This window comes from Pan troglodytes, chromosome 4 (assembly GCF_028858775.2).
Source record: "Pan troglodytes isolate AG18354 chromosome 4, NHGRI_mPanTro3-v2.0_pri, whole genome shotgun sequence".
NCBI lineage: Eukaryota > Metazoa > Chordata > Mammalia > Primates > Hominidae > Pan > Pan troglodytes.
The window spans coordinates 97,277,062-97,298,315 of record NC_072402.2 but is presented as its reverse complement, the minus strand read 5'-3'; the positions used below and the strand labels follow the sequence as shown (position 1 = coordinate 97,298,315).

Genomic DNA, 21,254 nt, shown 5'->3' with positions numbered 1-21,254 from the left:
AGGAAAACAAGCTCAGGGATCTCACTGATTCTACATTATAGTGAGTTGTATAATTATTTCATTATATATTGCAATGTAATAATAATATAAAGTGCACAATAAATGTAATGCACTTGAATCGTCTCAAAACCATCCCCCAACCCTGGTCTGTTGAAAAATTGTCTTTCAAGAAACCAGTCCCTGGTGCCAAAAAGGTTGGGGACTGCTGATGTAGACCATATGTCAGAAATTACATGCTTGTTGTGTAGTAAAAATTCGTAAGTGTTGATGATAGTTTATTGTTATCATAGTTATATTACTGGATTAGTGCTATTTAGATATTTAATATGTAAAGAGCTTAATATATTAATGATATTTTTAGAAAGATAACATTATTAGCACTTTTTGATAAAATAATAATAAGTATTTATCATTTCGATAGACTTTAAAGTTTGTAAATAGACTTTTCATTAACATTGTTATATATAGTAGAATTGGGGGAGTTTATTTTAGCAAAAATTGGCTGAAATACTTGTATTTTTTATCATAAAGATTTTGTAATGCTAAAAAATAATGTGTTCCAACTAAGCTTTCTTTTATTCTTAATTACGAGTTCATTGTAGCTTTTGTTATTTTTGGTTTTAATACCTTTTTTGCTAACCATTTTTATACAATTTCTTCTAATAATTTATTCAATTTCTTCATCTTTTTAAATGCTCAATTGCTTTAATATTCCACTCTTATGCTAGTTTCTCTGCTACTCTAAGCATCTTATGTAGTCAATTAATTAATTTAAAAATCTATGTCAGCAAAGCATAAAGTGTAGAACAATTTAACCAAATGCAATTAAAAAAAAAACTAGGCATGCCACTAAATCTACAGTTGATTATAGGATGAGAAAAATGCACAATAGATGCTGACATGGAAGTTAGATGAAAACTTTGAATGGCACGTAAGCCACAAAGGTGCATTTTCATTTCACAAACAAAGTCTCATTTGGAATTACACAGCAGAGCTCATTTTTATGTAATACATCATATTGCATAGAATTGTTTTCACACTGATTTCCATGATTCTTTTCAACATTCTTTTTAGACTCATCAGTGCACATACTCTCAAAGAATCTGGTTAAACTTGTCTTATCTAAAATTCTAATGTTACTTCAAATAAAGTGGAAAGAACAACTCTGTGTTTACACTTTAAACTGTGTCTTAAAGTACACCCCAAAGCTAGTTGTTCCATATTGTAATACACAGGTTTTGCTTCAGAGGCTGATTACTTTTATTGATTAACACTGCATTTGATTTATTAGCTTTTGCCTGCTTAGAGAATGCCTGATTTTTTCAGGAATAAGGTGAAGCTTATTGAAAAACACTTGCCAAACTGTGTCTATTAAAGCATAACAAAAAGGAAGTTGCTTCCCTTCTAGTTCAATATGGCTGAATGAGCAGTTGGATGAACAAATAAAAATCTTTGTTCTGGAAATACTAAGTATAAGCTAAACTGTAAACCCTACAATTATGTGTGTGTGTGTGTGTGTGTGTGTGTGTATACACTATGGTAGTGATGCTCATAGAATCTAAAAAATGTAGCATTTAAGATAGGCTGGGAAAATAATCATGTAGAAAAATTGCAGTTATTTTGTCTTTTTTAGGTTGACAAATTTGCAGCTTTGATTGCTATTTTTCTACATTCTTACATATTTTTCAGTCTATATATTTAGAAAAAGCTACGTATAAAGATAATGGCATCCAACAAAATCTGTGTTGTTCTAATGCATAACTGAAATTTTCAAATGTGTAATTACTATAAAGGAAACTGTGTGTCTTTAAAATCACTTCAGAGAGGAATATAAATTGAGTTTCAGAAGACAGTGCAAGACTCCATCTCAAAAAAAAAAAAAGATATGTTAGTTTAATTTGTACAAGGTTATAAAAACAGTAAGAAGTATGGACAGGACTCCTAATACCCATGCAATTAACGAGTTATTTTTACAAGTGGTAGCATACCTAATATAAGTACCCCACACTATCAATAGGCAGTGAATTACAAGGGACAGTATTACAAAAATGTGTTGTATGTCTTCTATAAGGTGATGATTGTCTATTATCTTCCAATTAGAACAGCTATAGTCTCTGGGAAAGAATTTACAGAATCAATACAAAAACAGCAACAGCAATTATATCTCCATGTACAGGTAAAAAAATAACTCTTTTCAGTTAAAAGATCAAAGAAAATTATAAATTAGATTTACAATGAAAGGGAATGGACATGTACACTGATCCAAATGATTTGGGAAATAAAATCTTAATAAATAATTACTGGTAAAGAATGTAGAAAGAAGTCAGATATCAGTATCTTCAAAATATTTAAATATCAATTTTTTTAAGCTGGGAAAAAACCCACAAAACAGGCTAACATACATATTTACCCGTATTAGGAAAAGAATTTAAGGGCAATTTGATACTGTGAATATTGCAAACAAGAGAGCAAGTAAACTTCCACTTATAGCTATATAAAACTGGCTGGTAGGACCTGATGCTCTAAAAAGGAAAATGTTATTAAAATTCAAGTAGAATCAGAAATTGATATTCCAGTAAGAAGGAGGAAAGAAAACAATATAAACTTCATTTTTTTTGCTATTTTTTCTCTAGAGGCATTTAGCATAAGGTCCTGAAGAGGTAAAGGTCCTGAAGAGCTATGTAGAAAACCATAACTAAGAGAATATGGAATACAACAGTGTTTTCTTCCATCAGAGCTGAAGAGACAAATGTTAGAGTTCAGGATCATGAAAGTAGACAGAAATTGAGTTTACAAGATCACAGAGAAAACTGAAATGCAAATGAGCCTTACATCTTGCATCACTCTTTCCTTCCAGGGTATTTTTGTTCTTTGAACACAGCAGGAAAAAAGGCTAATAACTAAGCAAATAAGTAGTGGCTAAGCATCTCCGAGGCTAAAACAGCTTTTGGCAGGTTATTATGGAGATCACTGTCCACCACAGATGGAGGATCTCTAAAAAACACTGTAGGGTTTTAGTATAGGCTCTGAAGTGAGACAAACTAAAGAAAGAACAGTTTGGAAATTGCTCATCAAAGTAAAATAAACCTGAGAATCACCACAATACAAGACGAATTAAGATCACCTGCCCATTTTTTAATGGCTTCCAGAAGCAAAATAACCACTCTTGCCAGGAAAGTGACATCATTTCGAGTCTCCAGCTTTTTTTTTCTCTGTCTGTGTGTGTGTATTTATATAAATATACATTCAATGCAAAATGAGGGTCACATCAGGAGATAAAATCAAAATTCACCAAAAAAAAAAAAAAGACTCCTGAATGATACGGATATCAATATTGTCAAAATGTTTAATTTACAACTGTAAGGTCAAGAATATAAATAAAATAAAGCAAAATTTCGGCATTGAATTGAAATTTATAAAAAGAATGAATGAACTTCAAAAAATATAAAATGTAGTTTAAATTATGAACTCAGTAGATGTGCTTAACAACAGATTAGAGGCAACTAAAGAGACAATATATTAACAGAATTATTTATCAATAGAAAAATGCAGTTTAAAGCAGATGGACAAAATCATAAGAAATAGTGAATGGGAAGTTTGCAAAACTAAAAAATAATTGACAATATACATCCATCTACAAAGACTTCAGAAATTCTACAAAACACAATTGGATAGATGAAATAAAACCACACTTAGCGGCCGGGAGCGGTGACTCACGCCTGTAATCCCAGCACTTTGGGAGGCCGAGTCGGGCGGATCACGAGGTCAGGAGATCAAGACCATCCTGGCTAACACGGTGAAACTCCATCTCTACAAAAAAATACAAAAAATTAGCCGGGCGCGGTGGCTGGCGCCTGTAGTCCCAGCTACTCAGGAGGCTGAGGCAGGAGAATGGTGTGAACCCGGGAGGCAGAGCTTGCAGTGAGCCGAGATCCCGCCACTGCACTCCAGCCTGGGCGACAGAGCGAGACTCCATCTCAAAAAACAAAAAACAAACAAACAAAAAATCACACTTATCATAACAAAACTGTTTGAGGAGAAAGACAAAAATCCTAAAAGTAATAGAAACCTACAATTTACATTTACTGAAGTGACAAAATAACTCAGTCATATTCACAAGAGAAATACTGGTTTGTCATTTTCTAAGTACTGAAAGAAAATAACTACCATTATAGCATTTTATTTCCACTGGGAAATATCCTCCAGGAATATTGATAAATAAAATACATTTTCAGACAAACAAATTGGAGAGCCCCTTTACCTGGAGCCAACACTAGGATAAAGTGGCTGGGAATTTCTGACTTAAATCTTTTATGAGGCTGTATTCAGAAATCATCCAGGGTTAGAATTATATGAAGGCTGAAATGGGGCTGGATGATTTGATATCAAGGTGAATCATTCCCACAGGCTTGAGAGTTGTTATTGATTATTGATTAAATACTTCAGTTGTTCTTGATAGGTTCTATGAGACAGCTGGAGTGTTGTCATAGAATGACAATTGGATTATTCTAGACTGAACAAAGCAGGAGTCTAAAGGCTTATCTTTTATGGCTGGCATGCCTTTTGTGGCTTGTTCTTAGAAGTCACACACCATCATATATACAGTATTCTATCGGTCACAAGGGCAACCCTTGTTTCAGTGTAGAAGTGGACTACGTAAGGACGTAATACCATTATGGTATTATGGCAAGAATCATTGTGTTCTATCTTTCAGGCTGGCTCCCAGATGTATCTAAAAAATGAAAGCAAGGAACAAAAAACTTTGCTATGATTTATAATTGGAAAAATGCAAATTAAATTACACTGTGGTTTAATTTCTCACTTTTCACCTATCAGATTAGTACAAAACTGTATGATGACAGTCTGAGTGTGAATCTGTGGATAAAACATTGCTCATATGCAATTCTAACTGGAGAGAAATCTGGCAATATCCAACAAAAGCACATTGACATTTAACCTTTGGCCCAGCAAAACTACTTCTATGAATTAAGGCTAATGATACATCAACAACAACTAAAATATTCATGTAGTATTATGTGTAACTAAAAGAAGATAAAGGAAAAATAAAACACTATGCCCATAAACAGAACAGTGAATGAATAAATTAATACATCCATATAATGAAGCATTTTGTATCTGGGAAAAGTGGTAAAGATCTCCTTTTATAAGCAGTATGTGGCCCTGATTCATTATTTTTCTACAGAACAGATATTTTTCATTTTTTAAGAATATTTACATTTAAATGCAGAAGTGATATTGGCTTACAGTAGTAAGATTAGCCAGTTTGATATTGAGATTTTTCTAGTCTTTTAATAATGGCTTGAAGAGCTTTTTATTTTTGCCTGTGCTTCAAAACAATATCTGTCCCTTATAGGTTTTAAAAAATGAACATTATAGATATCTGATTGGATTTTTTAAGATTTGCGTTTCCCTTGTTAGACAAGAGTTGTTTTTTTTTTCTTGTTTTTCTTTCAGGAAAAGGTTTTATTTAATTTCCTGCTGGAAAGGCCTTTGGTATGTTATTGTGTTTATTTTATTGAAAATTTCCTTTTTGATTGCTTTTTCATCAGGGAATGATATATTTCTATTTCAGCAAACTTATTGATGTTCTCTATCATGTAATATATAGCCATTTAAAAATATTGATGTGCATTTGATAAGGTGACACATCCTCTATCAGCAAGTATATCCAATGCATATTGTAAGTCTGTCTCATTTATCATCGTGTTTAATTCTTCTATGTCTCCATTATTTGACTCCCCACTCTTATTCTTCTCTCTCCCACCTGAAAGTAACCACTATTCTACATTTTAGGAGTTTCCTCCTTATTCATGTTTTATAATTACACTATAAATGTATTTATTATATGAGTTATAATTCATTTATTCATTATACAATTCATAAAATGTATAATAAATAGCCTTGTCCAAGTTTTCCTATATAGATTGGTTAAAATTTTTCCAAGTTTTTCAAGATTTCCTGAAAGTAGAATGGCTGAGATATGCAGATTTAAATTTCATTAGAAGTGTAAATTATTATTTATTTGTCCTATTTTATTTCCTTCATAAGGTAATAGTTCCAGCTGCAGTCAGACTTTATAGTTATTTTTTTTCATTTATTCCTATGTTGTTTGTAGTTATAAAATGGCATTGACACATTTAGTGTAATGATCTTTCAGAATGTGTATACTTTTAGAATTCTATTAGTTAAAGTTTCTATGTAGACATTGACTTTATTGATATTCAATCCTAACTTTTGTGAATTTTATTTATTGCTTTCTAACTTTATACTATTTTCTGTTGTTTCATTATGTTAGCTAGAATCACCAACGAAATTTTGACTCGAAACTCTGGTAATTCCTATCTTAATCCTAATGTTTTAATCAGAATGAAAATGGTCCTAATATTTCAACATTAAATAATATGATTACTAGAGGTGTTATGTAGATGTTTTGGTTGGTTACCAAAAGTCCCTATTATTGGCATATTTTAAGTGTTTTTAATATGGACAAAGAGTAATAGTCTGTTAATATTCATATGTATAGTAATAGTTTTCTTAATATTATATCACTCACCCTCTTCAAATTTAAAACCTACTTGGTCACAATGTATTTTTTTTTTTTTTTTTTTTTTTTTGAGACGGAGTCTCGCTCTGTCGCCAAGGCTGGAGTGCAGTGGCACCATCTCGGCTCACTGCAAGCACCACCTTCCGGGTTCACGCCATTCTCCTGCCTCAGCCTCCCAAGCAGCTGGGACTACAAGCGCCTGCCACCATGCCAGGTTAATTTTTTTGTATTTTTTTTGGTAGAGATGGTGTTTCACCAGCTAGCCAGCATGGTCTCGATCTCCTGACATCGTGATCTGCCCGCCTTGGCCTCTCAAAGTGCTGGGATTACAGGCATAAGCCACCGTGCCCGGCCCACAGTGTATTCCTAATAGAGACAGGAGGCAGACAAATGCCCAGGTAGATAAGGAAGGGTCCCTGGAGAATCTCCAACCGGCCCAAGTGTTACATCAAATGTTTTGTGCCAATAAGGGAACCTACCCAGGGGGTTTTCCTAGGCATGCCTGCAGGGACTGGAGGGCCACATGCACTGAGGGAATGTGGTGGAGCCAACCTGCATGCAGGACCCCTCTCTTTTCCTTTCACCCAATAAATTCTGCCCTCTTCACCCTTCAATGTATCTATGTGCCCAATTTTTCCTGGTTGCGAGAAAAGAACCCGGATTTAGCTGAACTAAGGAGCAAAAAATTATCCTGCCTCTATCATTATTTTATTTGCACATTGATGAATTAAGTATACTCATATTTTAATGAATATATGACTGTTTCATACAGACTTTTTGGGAATATTGCTACCAACATTATAAACGATGTGAGAGGTTTAAGAAAAATTATATAAGATATGGCATATCATTTCCTTGAAGGTTTGGTATAATTCATTTAAAAACTGTGCTGTTGGCCAGGTGCATTGTCTCAGGTCTGTAATCCCAGCACTTTGTGAAGACAAGGCAGGTGGATCACTTGAGGTCAGGAGTATGTGACCAGCCATGGTGAAACTCTGTCTCTACTAAAAATACAAAAATTAGTTGAGCATGTTGGCATGCACCAGTAACCCCAGCTACTTGGGAGGCTGAAGCAGGAGAATCACTTGAACCCGGATGCGGAGGTTGCAGTGAGCCGAGATTGCACCACTGCACACCTATCTAGGTGACAGAGTGAGAATTCATATAAAATAATAATAATGAAATAAATAAAAATAAAAAAACTATGACTGTTGCTTTATTTATACTCAGATTTATGACTGCCAACTAGATTTAGTGATAAAATAGTTAAAATTATATTTACATGTGTCCATAATTTTCTTTAAATTGGGATTATCTTGTCTTCTTTATAAAATATCTAATCTTGTTTATGTTTTCAGATAGAACCATCATGCATATTCTTATTTGAATACTAGAGACATTAAATATCAGCAAGTCACCATGTTCCATCCTCTCCCACTATACACAAAAGTTTCGGGATGATCTTGAAAAAGTTTGTTTGTATTTGGGAGATACAATGGTCTTTAACAAAAAGACACCAAAAAGAAACTCTTGGAAGAACTATTTTAGCCAATTTGTAGCTAGAATATTGTAGCAATACAATGCAGAAAATGCTATAACTACAATGTAGATATGCCAAGTAATAAAACATTTTTCCCCACAGCTCCTACTCATTAACTTTAGATACTGCATGCTTCAATTTTGAAGCCTCTAAGAGGTTTTTGTGTGTGTGTGTTTCTTTTTCTTCTCATTCTAATACATAATGGAAACATTTGTCTCTTTTCTGGGTTTTCAGGCTTTAAGAGATTTTATAATATGTTTTCTTTTCTACTAAAAGTTGTTTTTCTCTAAATGACTTTGATTTCTGCTAATAGTAAAAGAATGGCTGTGTTTCTATTATATATTTTACAATCCTATTACTGGAAAATAAATAAACTGCATTTTTTAAAACTTGGAAACATTTTTAGAATTGCACATCTCTTGTTCTTTACTTGGTATTTTGTCTACCAAAAGATAGTAGATAATTCAATCAACTCATAGTTTTTTCTAATCTGCAAATATTTGCTTATTCTGCAAATAATTTTTGGTCTTTGTATATTTTGTTAAACAAATTGAGAAGAATAAATTGCATATACATATACTACAGCTATATTAGAACTATATGTTGACCACATTAAAGAGCTCTTTTTTCAAACTATGAGAAATTATATCAAATAAATTTCCTGAGCATTTGAATGTACTAGATCTCAGATTACATGCTGCGAGAATTGAGACAAATTTCTAACCTGAAGGTGCTTAAAAGAGCTCAGGGTTTAAGTATCAAAACACTTAAAAGAGCGCTGGGCACGGTGGCTCACACCTATAATCCTAGCACTTTGGGAGGCCAAGGTGGGCAGGTCACCTGAGGTTGGGAGTTCAAGACCAGCCTGACCAACATGGAGAAAGCCTGTCTCTACTAAAAATACAAAATTAGCCAGGAGTGGTGGTGCATGCCTGTAATCCCAGGTACTTGGGAGGCTGAGGCAAGAAAATTGCTTGAACTCAGGAGGCAGAAGGCAGAGGTTGCAGTCAACTGGGATTGCGCCATTGCACTCTAGCCTAGGCAATAAGAGCGAAATTTCCTCTCAAAAAAAAAAGGTAAAAAGAAAAAGAAAGAAAAAGTTTAAAAGAAAATAATTTAACATAATCAAAAATTTTTGTAAGAGATCACATGGACACAGGAAGGGGAATATCACACTCTGGGGACTGTGGTGGGGAGGGGGGAGGGGAGAGGGATAGCATTGGGAGATATACCTAATGCTAGATGACGAGTTAGTGGGTGCAGCGCACCAGCATGGCACATGTATACATATGTAACTAACCTGCACAATGTGCACATGTACCCTAAAACTTAAAGTATATTAATTTAAAAAAAGATATTCATATTTTAATAAATTATTATTATTTTTTGGTTTACAGTGTAAAGCAAAACTCTCTGAGACAGGTCTCAACCAACTTAGAAAATTTATTTTGCCAAGGTTAGGGACATGCCTGTGAGAGCCTCAGGAGTTCCTGACCCCATCTGCCTGACCAAGTTGGCTAGGTTACAGCTTGATGTTAAACATTTTAGGGAGATATGAGACATCAATCGATACATGTAAGATATACATTGGTTTGGTTCAGAAAAGTGGAACAACTCAAAGCAGGGGCTTTCAGATCATAGGTAGATTTAAAGATTTTCTGATTGGCAACTGGTTGAAAGGGTTATTATCTAAATAAGGGAATGTCTGGGTTATGATAAGGGATTGTGAAGACCAAGGTTTTATCACGTAGATGAAGCCTTCAGGTAGAAGGCTTCAGAGATAATAGACTATAAATGTTTCTTATCCGACTTAAAGAGCCTGTTCTATCAGTAATTACAACAGGGAGGAGAGAATAATGAGGCATGTCCAGCTCCCCCTTCCCATCATGGCCTGAGCTACTTTTTCAGGTTAACTTTGGAATGTCCTTGCTGGAGAGGAGGGTCCATTCAGATGGTTGAGGGGCTTAGAATTTTATTTTTGGTTTACAATAGCAATACTTCAAAAGTCACTAAGCAAAAAAGATTTAGAGGCAATATATAATCACTTTATAATCACATATTTAAATTAAATATTTTAATTTGCCAGAGAGATAATTTAGGACCATTCAAAGGATTTTTAATTCATCCAACCTAGTACTTGATGAGTTGTTACACATCATTTTTCAGCTTTTATGACCATTAATTGGTATAAAGACATGGAGTGTTAATTTTAAAAGTAAAGTTTTACTTTTTTTTCCAATTTTATAAAACTAAATATATACCCAAACTGATAGACAACAGCTTTGAATAATCTTTATAAGAATAGCTGTTTTAGTGAAAATTAGATATTAGTTTTTCTTTTAAACTGACAATTTTTAAAAATATTTAATTAATTGTACAGTATTTTTGACCACAAAGATTTTTCACCATTGTCACTGTTATTATATAACAAAGATTATGAATAAATTTTAATATTAACCTTGGGTTATAAAATTATTTACTATTTACAAAACCAAAATAAAATGACATATATTGCAATATTTAATTCAATGGGAATAATAACTTTGATTAGGAAAATCCCCATCTAAATATGCAATTCAAGTAGCAACCTCTAGCTTCTTAAGTTAAATAAAAAATTACCTTCTGTTTTTATAAGCAGGAAGATAGACAAGTCTACTATTCACTTTCCCATTCAAATGTTCCTTGAGTACTGAAATGGAAATTAATGAACCTCCTTCTCCAAATCAATACAGATGCCCACCTCCATATCATAATATATGATCATATCATTGAGGTTTCAAGGACTCCCCTTGATAATAGAAAGCATTTATTAAGATTCTACTATTCACCAAATTTACTCAGATTATATATATTATCTCCTCTATTTTTAAAACAACCACTTGGAATAAGTGTTGATTAATTCAAACAATATGTATGAATTGTAAAACTTAAAAAACATAAAGTGCCCACCCTCACGAATGTTAAATTATGGTCATGGTAAGTAGAGGGGAGTCAGAAAATGAGCATAACAAATTATCAAAATACAAAATGTTATTTAAAGATTGGTGTTACTGGCTGGGTGTGGTGGCCCATGCCTGTAATCCCAGCACTTTGGGTGGCTGAGGTGGGCAGATCATGAGGTCAGGAGATTGAGAACGTCCTGGCTAACATGGTGAAACCCCGTCTCTACTAAAAAAAAAAAAAAATACAAAAAATTAGCCAGGCATGGTGGCGGGCGCCTGTGGTCCCAGCTAGTCAGGAGGCTGAGGCAGGAGAATGGCCTGGACCCAGGAGGCGAAGCTTGTAGTGAGCCAAGATTGCACCATGGCATTCCAGCCAGGGCGACAGAGCGAGACTCTGTGTAAAAAAAAAAAACACAGATTGGTGTTATTTTTTAAAAAGCAGGGAAAGGGAATAGAAGGTGTGGCTGGGAGGAAGTGCTAATTTAGGTTGAATAGTTAGAGCAAGACTTCCTTCAAAGATGATGTTTTAATACAAATCTAAAGTAGATAAGAGATATAACAAGGGAAATATTTTGGGAAGTGCATCTTAGGGAGAACAACAAGGCAAAATCTCAGATTAAACATGTTTAATGTTTACAGAAAACATGTTTGAGATGTTTAGGAATAGCAAGGAAGATAGTGTAGCCAAAAAGGAAGAAGTGTGGAGAGGTATTTGAAATGATTGAGAGAGAATGATTAAGAGATATTAGATCTCAAAATATTTTAAGTATTTCTAAGGGTTTGGGATTTCACTATGAGTGACATAAAAAGTCTTTGACATAAAAAGTCTTACCAGAGGAGTGGCATATGCCTACAGAGAAACACTTTGGCTTTATGGTGAGAATGATTGAAGGACAGGGGAAACAAGATCAGTTAGGAGGCTACTATGGCAACTCATTTGTGGCCTAATGATTGTTTGGAACAGTGGCTTTGTGAGTGCAGGGATGATGAGGGTTTTGAGGAGTGATCTATGACTCATTAAAAGGCTGAGGCTTGGCATGGTGGCTCACACCTCTAATCCCAACACTTTGGGAGGCTGAGGCAGGCGGATCACTTGAGGTCAGGAGTTTGAGACCATCATGGACAACACGGTGAAACCGGGGGGGTCGAACTTCTGACCTCAAGTGATCCACCTGTGTCAAACTCCCAAAGTGCTGGGATTACACCCGGGAGGCAGAGGTTGCACTGAGCTGAGATCACACCACTGCACTCCAGCCTTGGTAACAGAACAAGACTCTGTCTCAAAAAAAAAAAAAAAAAGAAAAGAAAAAAGAAAAAAAAATAGCTAGGCATGGTGCCACTTGCCTGTAGTCCCAGCTACTCGAGAGGCTGATGGGTGAGGATCATTTGAACCCAGGAGGTGGAGGTTGCAGTGAACTGAGAGGGGAAAAAATAATATGATAATTTAAGAAAGAAAGGGGAAATGTGTAGTGATGTCTTTGAATATAAAAGGGCCCGCCCAGTCCAAATCAGGCTAAAAGACCCCACCACTTTTCCTTATCAAAGGCAATATCCCTTAAGGCCTGAAGCTCATAAAGGATTACAGGATATTGTTAGACATTTAAAAGCTCAAGGCTTAGTAAGAAAATGCAGCAGTCCCTGCAGAACCCGAATTCTAGGAGCACAAAAACCGAACGGTCAGTGGAGACTAGTGCAAGATCTTAGACTCATCAATGAGGGAGTAATTCCTCTATATCCAGTTGTACCCAACCCCTATACCCTGCTTTCTCAAATACCAGAGGAAGCAGAATGGTTCATGATTCTGGACCTCAAGGATGTCTTCTTCGGTATTCTGCTGCACTCTGACTCCCAGTTTCTCTTTGCCTTTGAGGATCCCACAGACCACACGTCCCAACTTACATGGACGGTCTTGCCTCAAGGTTTTAGGGGTAGCCCTCATCTGTTTGGTCAGGCACTGGCCCAAGATCTAGGCCACTTCTCAAGTCCAGGCACTCTGGTCCTTCAGTATGTGAATGATTTACTTTTGCTACCAGTTTGGAAGCCTTATGCCAGCAGGCTACTCTAGATCTCTTGAACTTTCTAGCTAATCAAGGGTACAAGGCATCTAAATTGAAGGCCCAGCTCTGCCTACAACAAGTTAAATATCTAGACCTAATCTTAGCCAGAGGAACCAAGGCCCTCAGCAAGGAACGAATACAGCCTATACTGGCTTATCCTCACCCTAAGACATTAAAACAGTTGTGGGTGTTCCTTGGAATCACTGGCTTTTGCTGACTAAGGATCCCCAGATACAGCGAGATAGCCAGGCCCCTATATCTTCTAATTAAGGAGACCCAGAGGGCAAATACTCATCTAGTAGAACGGGAACCCGCAGCAACAAGCTTCAAAACCTTAAAGCAGGCCCTAATACAAGCTCCAGCCTTAAGGCTTCCCACAGGACAAAACTTCTCTTTATACGTCACAGAGAGGGTGTGAATAGGTCTTGAAGTCCTTACTCAGACTCATGGGACAACCCCACAAGCAGTGGCATACCTAAGTAAGGAAATTGATATTGTAGCAAAAGGCTGGCCTCACTGTTTATGGGTAGTTGCAGCAGTGGCCATCTTAGCATCATAGGCTATCAAAATAATACAAGGAAAGGATCTCACTGTCTGGACTGCTCATGATGTAAATGGCATACTAGGTGCCAAAGGAAGTTTATGGCTATCAGACAACCACCTGCTTAGATATCAGGCGCTACTCCTTGAGGGACCAGTGCTTCAGAAATGGATGTGTGCAGCCCTCAACCCTGCCACTTTTCTCCCAGAGGATGGGGAACCAATAGAGCATGACTGCCAACAAATTATATTCCAGACATATGCTACCCAAGAGGATCTCTTAGAAGTCCTCTTAGCTAATCCTGACCTTAACCTATATACCGATGGAAGTGCATTTGTGGAAAATGGGATACAAAGGGCAGGTTATGCCTTAGTTAGTGATGTAACAGTACTTGAAAGTAAGCCTCTTCCCCCAGGGACCAGCGTCCAGTTAGCAGAACTGGTGGCACTTACCCGAGCCTTAGAACTCGGAAAGGGAAAAAGAATAAATGTGTATACAGATAGCAAGTATGCTTATCTAATCCTATATGCCCATGCTGTAATATGGAAAGAAAGGGAGTTCCTAACCTCTGGGGGAAGCCTCATTAAATACCACTAGGGAATCATGGAGTTATTGCACACAGTGCAAAAACCCAAGGAGGTGGCAGTCTTACAGTGCTGAAGCCATCAAAAAGGGGAAAGAGAGGGGAGAACAGCAGCATAAGTGGCTGGCAGAGGCAGGGAAAGACAGCAGAAAGGAAAGGGGCGGGGGGGTGGTGAAGACAGAAAGTCAAAGAGTGAAGAAGAGAGAGAGAGGGAAGACAAAGTCAAAGAGAGAAGGAAAGAGAGAGAGCAAGAGACAGAGAGAAAAAAGGGAGTCAGAGAGAGAGAGAGGAAGAGACAGAGAGACAGAAAGTCAGAGAAGGAAAGAGAGAAAGAGAGAGAGATAAAAGTAGTAAAGAAAAAACAGTGTACTCTATTCCTTTAAAAGCCAGGGTAAATTTAAAACCTATAATTAATAATTGAAGGTCTTCTCCATAACTCTATAACACATATATATAACACACATATATATAACAGACATATATATACACCATTAATTCACACAATTAAATATATATACATATATACCATTAATTCACACAATTAAATATATATGTATATACCATTAATTCACACAATTAAATATATATACATATATACCATTAATTCACACAATTAAATATATATTACATATATAATTAAATATATATATTGTGTGAATTAATGGTATGTATATATATGTATGTATATATCTATCTGTAATGGGAACCTAAGGGACAGTGAATTATCTTATAATTCCTTATATCCCATGGTCAGCAGATATCAAAAGAAGAATATTCAGTAAAAATAAATAGCTTTTGTTTTTTTCATTCTATATACTTTTTTCTTATCAATCCCAAAATCTTGATAGTGTGTCCGGAGTTGGTTCCTTCCGGTGTGTTCGTGTCTCGATGACTTCAAGAATGGAGCTGCGGACCTTCGCGGTATTATAGCTCTTAAACATGGCACAGACCCAAAGAGCAAGCAGCAGCAAGATTTATTGTGAAGAGCGAAAGAACAAAGCTTCCATATATAATTAATACAAATATAATTAAATATATATTTAATTGTGTGAATTTTTCCCTCTGATAAACAAATAGAGATTTTGTTATGGAGACAATTGAGTTGCAAAGTATAATTTGATGTGATACAAAACAATGATAAAACAAAAAGAGAATCATGTATTGGATACGACCAAGGCAAGTTTCTCTCTATTCTTACATTAGGAGAAAAATGATCTTTTACCAAAGAAGTTTATTTTTTATCTTAAAAGTTCCAGAGCAGGTGGCCTTAGGAGAAAGGATAGTAAATATTAGAAAGCTTAATTGGTGGTATAAAGAAAGGGGAAAGCCTCAAACGAGTTGACCCTGTCTGCATATTTACTTTGAGAGAATTCTTGAACCACTGAAATTGCACCCTATGAACTGCTGACATTCTTAACTGTACTACTTCCGCCTTAATGCATGTCTAATGGTAAATGAAACTCTTGCAAGATAAACAAATGTTTAATTTTTTTTAAACAGAAATATTAGCCATTACACATGAAGTATGGAGAGTTATGTGCATGGTTCAAAAACATGAAAGATGCCGGGCGCGGTGGCTCACGCCTGTAATCCCAGCACTTTGGGAGGCCGAGGTGGGCGGATCACGAGGTCAGGAGATCGAGATCATCCTGGCTAACACAGTGAAACCCCGTCTCTACTAAAAATACAAAAAAATTAGCCGGGCGTGGTGGCGGGCGACTGTAGTCCCAGCTACTCCGGAGGCTGAGGCAGGAGAACGGTGTGAACCTGGGAGGCGGAGCTTGCAGTGAGCCAAGATCTCGCCACTGTACTCCAGCCTGGGAGACAAAGCCAGATTCTGTCTCAAAAAAAAAAAAACAACAAAAAACATGAAAGACAGGTAGACTAGGGGTTATGAAAGAAGATTAAACCATTCTGAGCTGGTGAAAGGCAAGAAACTGATATTTGTTAGTCAAAATATTAGTGTTTTTTCTTAATCAGTTTGGATGTGGCCTTAAATGTTAATGAAGAATAATCTAGACAGCCTTTAATTTAAAAAATCATTGTGTCTTGTAATACATTCCAGACCAAAAGTAGTAATCTTAGTGTAAGCTTTTGGACAGCTATGACTAATTTATTTTTAAGTTCCATTGAGAAGGTTTAAAATTTTTATTTTTTATTTAAAATATAAAAATGTAAAAATAAAATATTTCCTTTTAATTCTCTTTCCAGTGATATTTTGTCATAAAATGAGAAAGGCAAATTACAAGTTGAATAGAGGCTTCCCATTAGCTCATTCAGCTACTATATATCTCAATTTTCAAAAAAAAATCATCAGTAATTATATTTTGTTTTGATAATGATAGTTGTTAAACTGTCTCCCCCAGAAGAAAAACCTAGCAAAACAATTCTAGATATCCTTTCCTTGACAGGAGAGGCTCCAAAAACAAAATTATGCCATGATAGCAGGAAGTACTTTTCACTGTGTGTCTTTTAAAGGTAAAACAGTGCGTGAAGCCTAGAAAATTATGGTCATAAAAAATTGGAAACTTTTCTTATTTTTGCCAGCCAAATTGTAAAACAATAAAAATATTTAAGCAGAATTTGAATCAATCAAATGTATAAAATTATAATGCAGAAACAGGATTTGTTAATCTTATTTTAAATCTAACATAGGAAAGTATTAATTTCCAATAGTTTTGTTACAGCAAAAGTGTGGATTTAATCAGTGAAGTGTATGTTTCATATAACATGTATGCTATCCTGTCGATTGGATTGTTTTCTGTTTACTTATTTTATCATCCCACAAGTTAAGCTTTAGGCTGGTAGAGGATAGGCATCATATAAATATCTCATACACAGCAATGTTTTGTAAACCCAATTTCCTGCAATAGTTCCAAACGTAATACTTCCAAAATAATGTTTTATTTTTCTTTAGCTTCTAAGCTGTATTATCATTGTTCCCCAGAGATGTCTATATTCCTTCCAAACAAGTTTCTAGGTTCTATGTTTTCAGTCATATGACTTCCTTCTAAAAAAAAATATTTATCTAAGCTCCTTCTCTGACATTCTACAAAATCGATTTATCCTCTCCTTGAACATCCATTTCAGTCTTATCCTCAACATAAAGCCACTTTGATCCAATAAATCGTTTACTTCAAATGCAAACACACACTGTCCACTCTGAAAACTTATATGACTTTATGGTACATCTATGAGGTTACTAACTGTTAAGCTTTAATTAGAGTTATCTGTGCACATGTCTGCTTTGCCATAATAAACACATACTCAGTGTGTATAGGGATTATGTCTTAGATACCATGATAGTGGGGCTTCTCAATTCCTATAGAGTATTCACTGGTGAATTCTGATAATAAAAGTAGATAATATTATAGAGATTTAAGGAAAATTTGACAGTAAAAACTGATTCTGCTTTACTGCCACAAACCTCTTTGTACCGAAGCTTGGTGGTAATAAGGGTAAGAAGGGTAATCTAAGTAACTGCCTACATAAATTTAGCGATCCCAGATGAACTTGCATAGTAAACAAGGAGAATGAGCTGCTTCAGTTTCTCAATTCAAGGATATTTGTTCGTTTGGTTTTAGACACAAATGCCAATAAATAAAACAGGAAAACCCAATGCACATATGCAGTCATATCTACATTAACTTGGCCAGAGAATGTGGAAGAAATGCTAGATTCTCAAAATCAGAAACTCTCACTAACATAAAGACCAAAAGTAATTCTTATATCCTTAACTCAAATTAATTTATTACCTCACTAATTTGTCTACATCTCTACAGTTTCCCAAAATCTTCTCTAGAGCTTTCACAAAGAGTTAGATGAAAAGTGGGTTCAACTATATATTCTGGCTTACTTCATTTACCTTTCATTATTGTAAGGTGGGGCAGAGGGTAATGAGCATGTCCTACATTTACTTACATCTTTGGTTCTAGTACTACAATAATTGAATTTCTCCTTTCAAATGAATACCTCATGAGGTCCTGATGTGATTATTATGCATTGCATACCAGTATCAAAACATCTCATGTACCCTATAAATATATACACCTATTATATACCCAAGAAAATTTAAGATGAAAAAAATTAAAGAAAATCTCTCCTCACATATTGAATTGCCTCAATTCTTTGGTCAAAATAATACAAATGATTTCATGATTCTATCATTTTTTTCTACAGGATTTGTACCCCTTTGCTTATAAATCCTAGTGACCTGAATATACTCAGTTTTTAATATGCTCAATAAGTAATTTTTATTAATTTCTTTCCCTTCACAAAAAGGAGGTATCCATCCCTGAAAATCCAACCACCTACCCTATAAATAACTGACATTATCTATAATGTTAAAGTTAATAATTCTCGATATTTATTATAACTATGCATGTGTATTCACACACACACACATATTTTTTTTTTTTTGCCTAAGTAATGAGAGACTTAACATATCATATATAGAAACAGAGCTGTCCCAGAATCTGCAGGAACCAATCCAGGAAGCCAAGCCACAAACCTGGTAGCAATCATCCCAAAACAGTCACTGCTTAAACAATAACTAACAATTTCCCTCATTTTTGTCCCAACTTCCAATTCAGGACCAACTAGAGACAACCAAATATATTCCCCTAATCAATCATGAGAGTTTCACTCCCCCAACTGCATCTTCTCAATTAGCACATACAGCCTGCTGAACGTTTGATTAAGTACTTTAGCAATTATTTGCTAGTCTTTTCTAACCTTGTATAGTGAATACATTTATTATTTTAATGCTTTAGAGTGTTTCTTAGATATGGTGTGTTTTTCATCTCTTTAATTATTTACCAGGACCTATCACTTGGCTTACAAATAGTAGGTGCTGAGTAAATCTTGGTTAAATAATAAACTAGTATTGTTTGCCTTATTAATCATTTATTTTATGATATTTTGATAGCTGTGGCAATAGCCTAATAAAATGAACTTACGTGATACCATTTGGTTTATAAAACATTTTTTGATTAGAACTTATTTGTTCCACTGTCTTCACTGAAGCATGTGATTTGTAAGTTATCTTATCAAATATATAAATGAAGCCTTTTCTTAAGATTAATGAACTAGTTGCTTATTAGATATGATGATCACTACAATCAGTGCTATCCTCAATTTTAAGCTTAATTCTAAGGCTTTATATTCCAAATATATTCAGGTATATGCTCTTTGCTTGTTTGGTTTTGTGCTTGTGTTTTTGAATTGTGTTTTTCATGCCTTGGATATCTCGATGTGCTTATAAACTATGCAGTACAAATAGACATCAGTATGCTTATTGATAAAATCCTACTGGCTATTTCCATAAGGTGGCTTTCAAACTTACGGGGTTTTTTTAGCTCCTGCTTATAACTAAAATCTTCGTAAGTGATATTTTTGTGTTCTTTTTGTTGCCTACTGTTATTCTCTTCAATTTCACACATCTCTTTCAAGTGCATACAAAAGGTGGGGGAGATGAGAATGACTAAAATAAAAACAATTAAAATATAGTTTCTATGTGTTTTCTAGTAAAAACATCATAATCTTTGAAATTTCACCTTATATTTAAATCTTTCATTTTTCATTTAAGCTTTTTACATATTTTCTGTTTTAATGCTAATATAAATGTGTTGGAAGTTTAAAATAAATGTCTCTTATAACAAGTCTTAACTTTTAACATAATTTCAAGAATCTAATATATTTCTAGTTTAGAAGTATTGCTTTTGTTGAAGTTACAAATGCTGATAATGATAACGAAGCAGCTTCAATAAAAGATGATCTAATAATTCTTTGTGTTTTGGAACAAACTTAATAAATTACGTTACAGCATTCACAATGCTTAGGTAGTTGTTTTATTTTTTTCCCAAAGTTCTCCAATACTTTATAGTCACTTATTTTGTAGTAAGAGGATTGTCCTTGCAGGCAAATCTAAAGTATCATTTGCTATGTATCAGCATTTTCTTTATTTCTCCTTTAGGAGACGTTTCTTTTTTATTTTGTGATAAGGCAGAAAAATAGAATGAGCCCAAGGGTGTTATTTAATTACATGCTTTCTCAGCTACAAATCAAATAGGTCACTTCCCTCTGAATGAAACCATGATGATAAAGGAAGATGGCATCAGAAATATTATCAGAAAAATGATAGTCAAAAGGAAATTTGTCCTGAGACCAGACAAATTAAGATGAGTTTTCTATCTCCACTAATAGCAACCAGTAGGAGACCCCTCTAGGTTTACCGCCCAGCTTAAGCCAATAATAACATTATTTTTCCTATGAAATCCATGTCTATTCCCTAATTCATATGGTTGTAACTTCAGTGGAGGTGTCAGTACAATAAGTTCTGTTCCCATGGCCACAAATGACTGCACAAGTGGCGACTTTACCAAAGACAATAATCCATTTCCCATGATTTAAAATTGGTATTAGATGATTAGTATCTAAAAGATTATAGTTTAATTTGTGCTGGTGCCTTCAAAAAAGCAACTTTACGATGTATGCCTTATAGAGCAATGTGTCTACAGTACTTGAACAAAGTTGCAGAACATACAGGTTACAGCCAAAGAATAGTGATGTAGCTAAACATTGAGAACCATAAATGAGATTATCTTGAGTTACTGATGTATTTCTATTTCCTATTTCAATTGATTTCTGAGCTCTGGGTATATTTTGGCCCATTGATTTTTGAATCCTCAAAATAAGAGTTTTTCTACTTAAACTCAAGTTGTTTTTTGTTATTTACAGAATGTTAATATAGACTCAGTGCCACATATGCCAATATAGCCTTGGCCAGAGATGAGCTACCTTTGCATATTAGACAGTGCAAATATTTATTATTCAAGTTCACATAGCCTATGTAAATATCCTAAAATATAGGATACATAGAATATTCAAAAATACATTAAACTCTCAGTTTCTGAAGGTCAAAGACTTTGCTGAGCAAGTTTTATTTTTAAATATATATTCACAAAAGTATACACTGAAAAGTAATATATACTCATCTACAATATACTCATATTTACTAGTTAGGGA

At 34.8% G+C, this 21,254-nt stretch overlaps 1 long non-coding RNA gene across 1 annotated transcript; it reads right to left on the bottom strand.

Moving 5' to 3' along the window:
* Positions 1 to 11,117: 11,117 nt before the first annotated feature.
* LOC129144000 (uncharacterized) lies at positions 11,118 to 11,936 on the bottom strand. The gene is made up of 2 exons (XR_008548038.1): positions 11,880 to 11,936; positions 11,118 to 11,441 (listed from the first exon to the last, which is right to left on the bottom strand). It is a non-coding gene; the product is annotated as an uncharacterized LOC129144000 (long non-coding RNA).
* Positions 11,937 to 21,254: the final 9,318 nt, after the last annotated feature.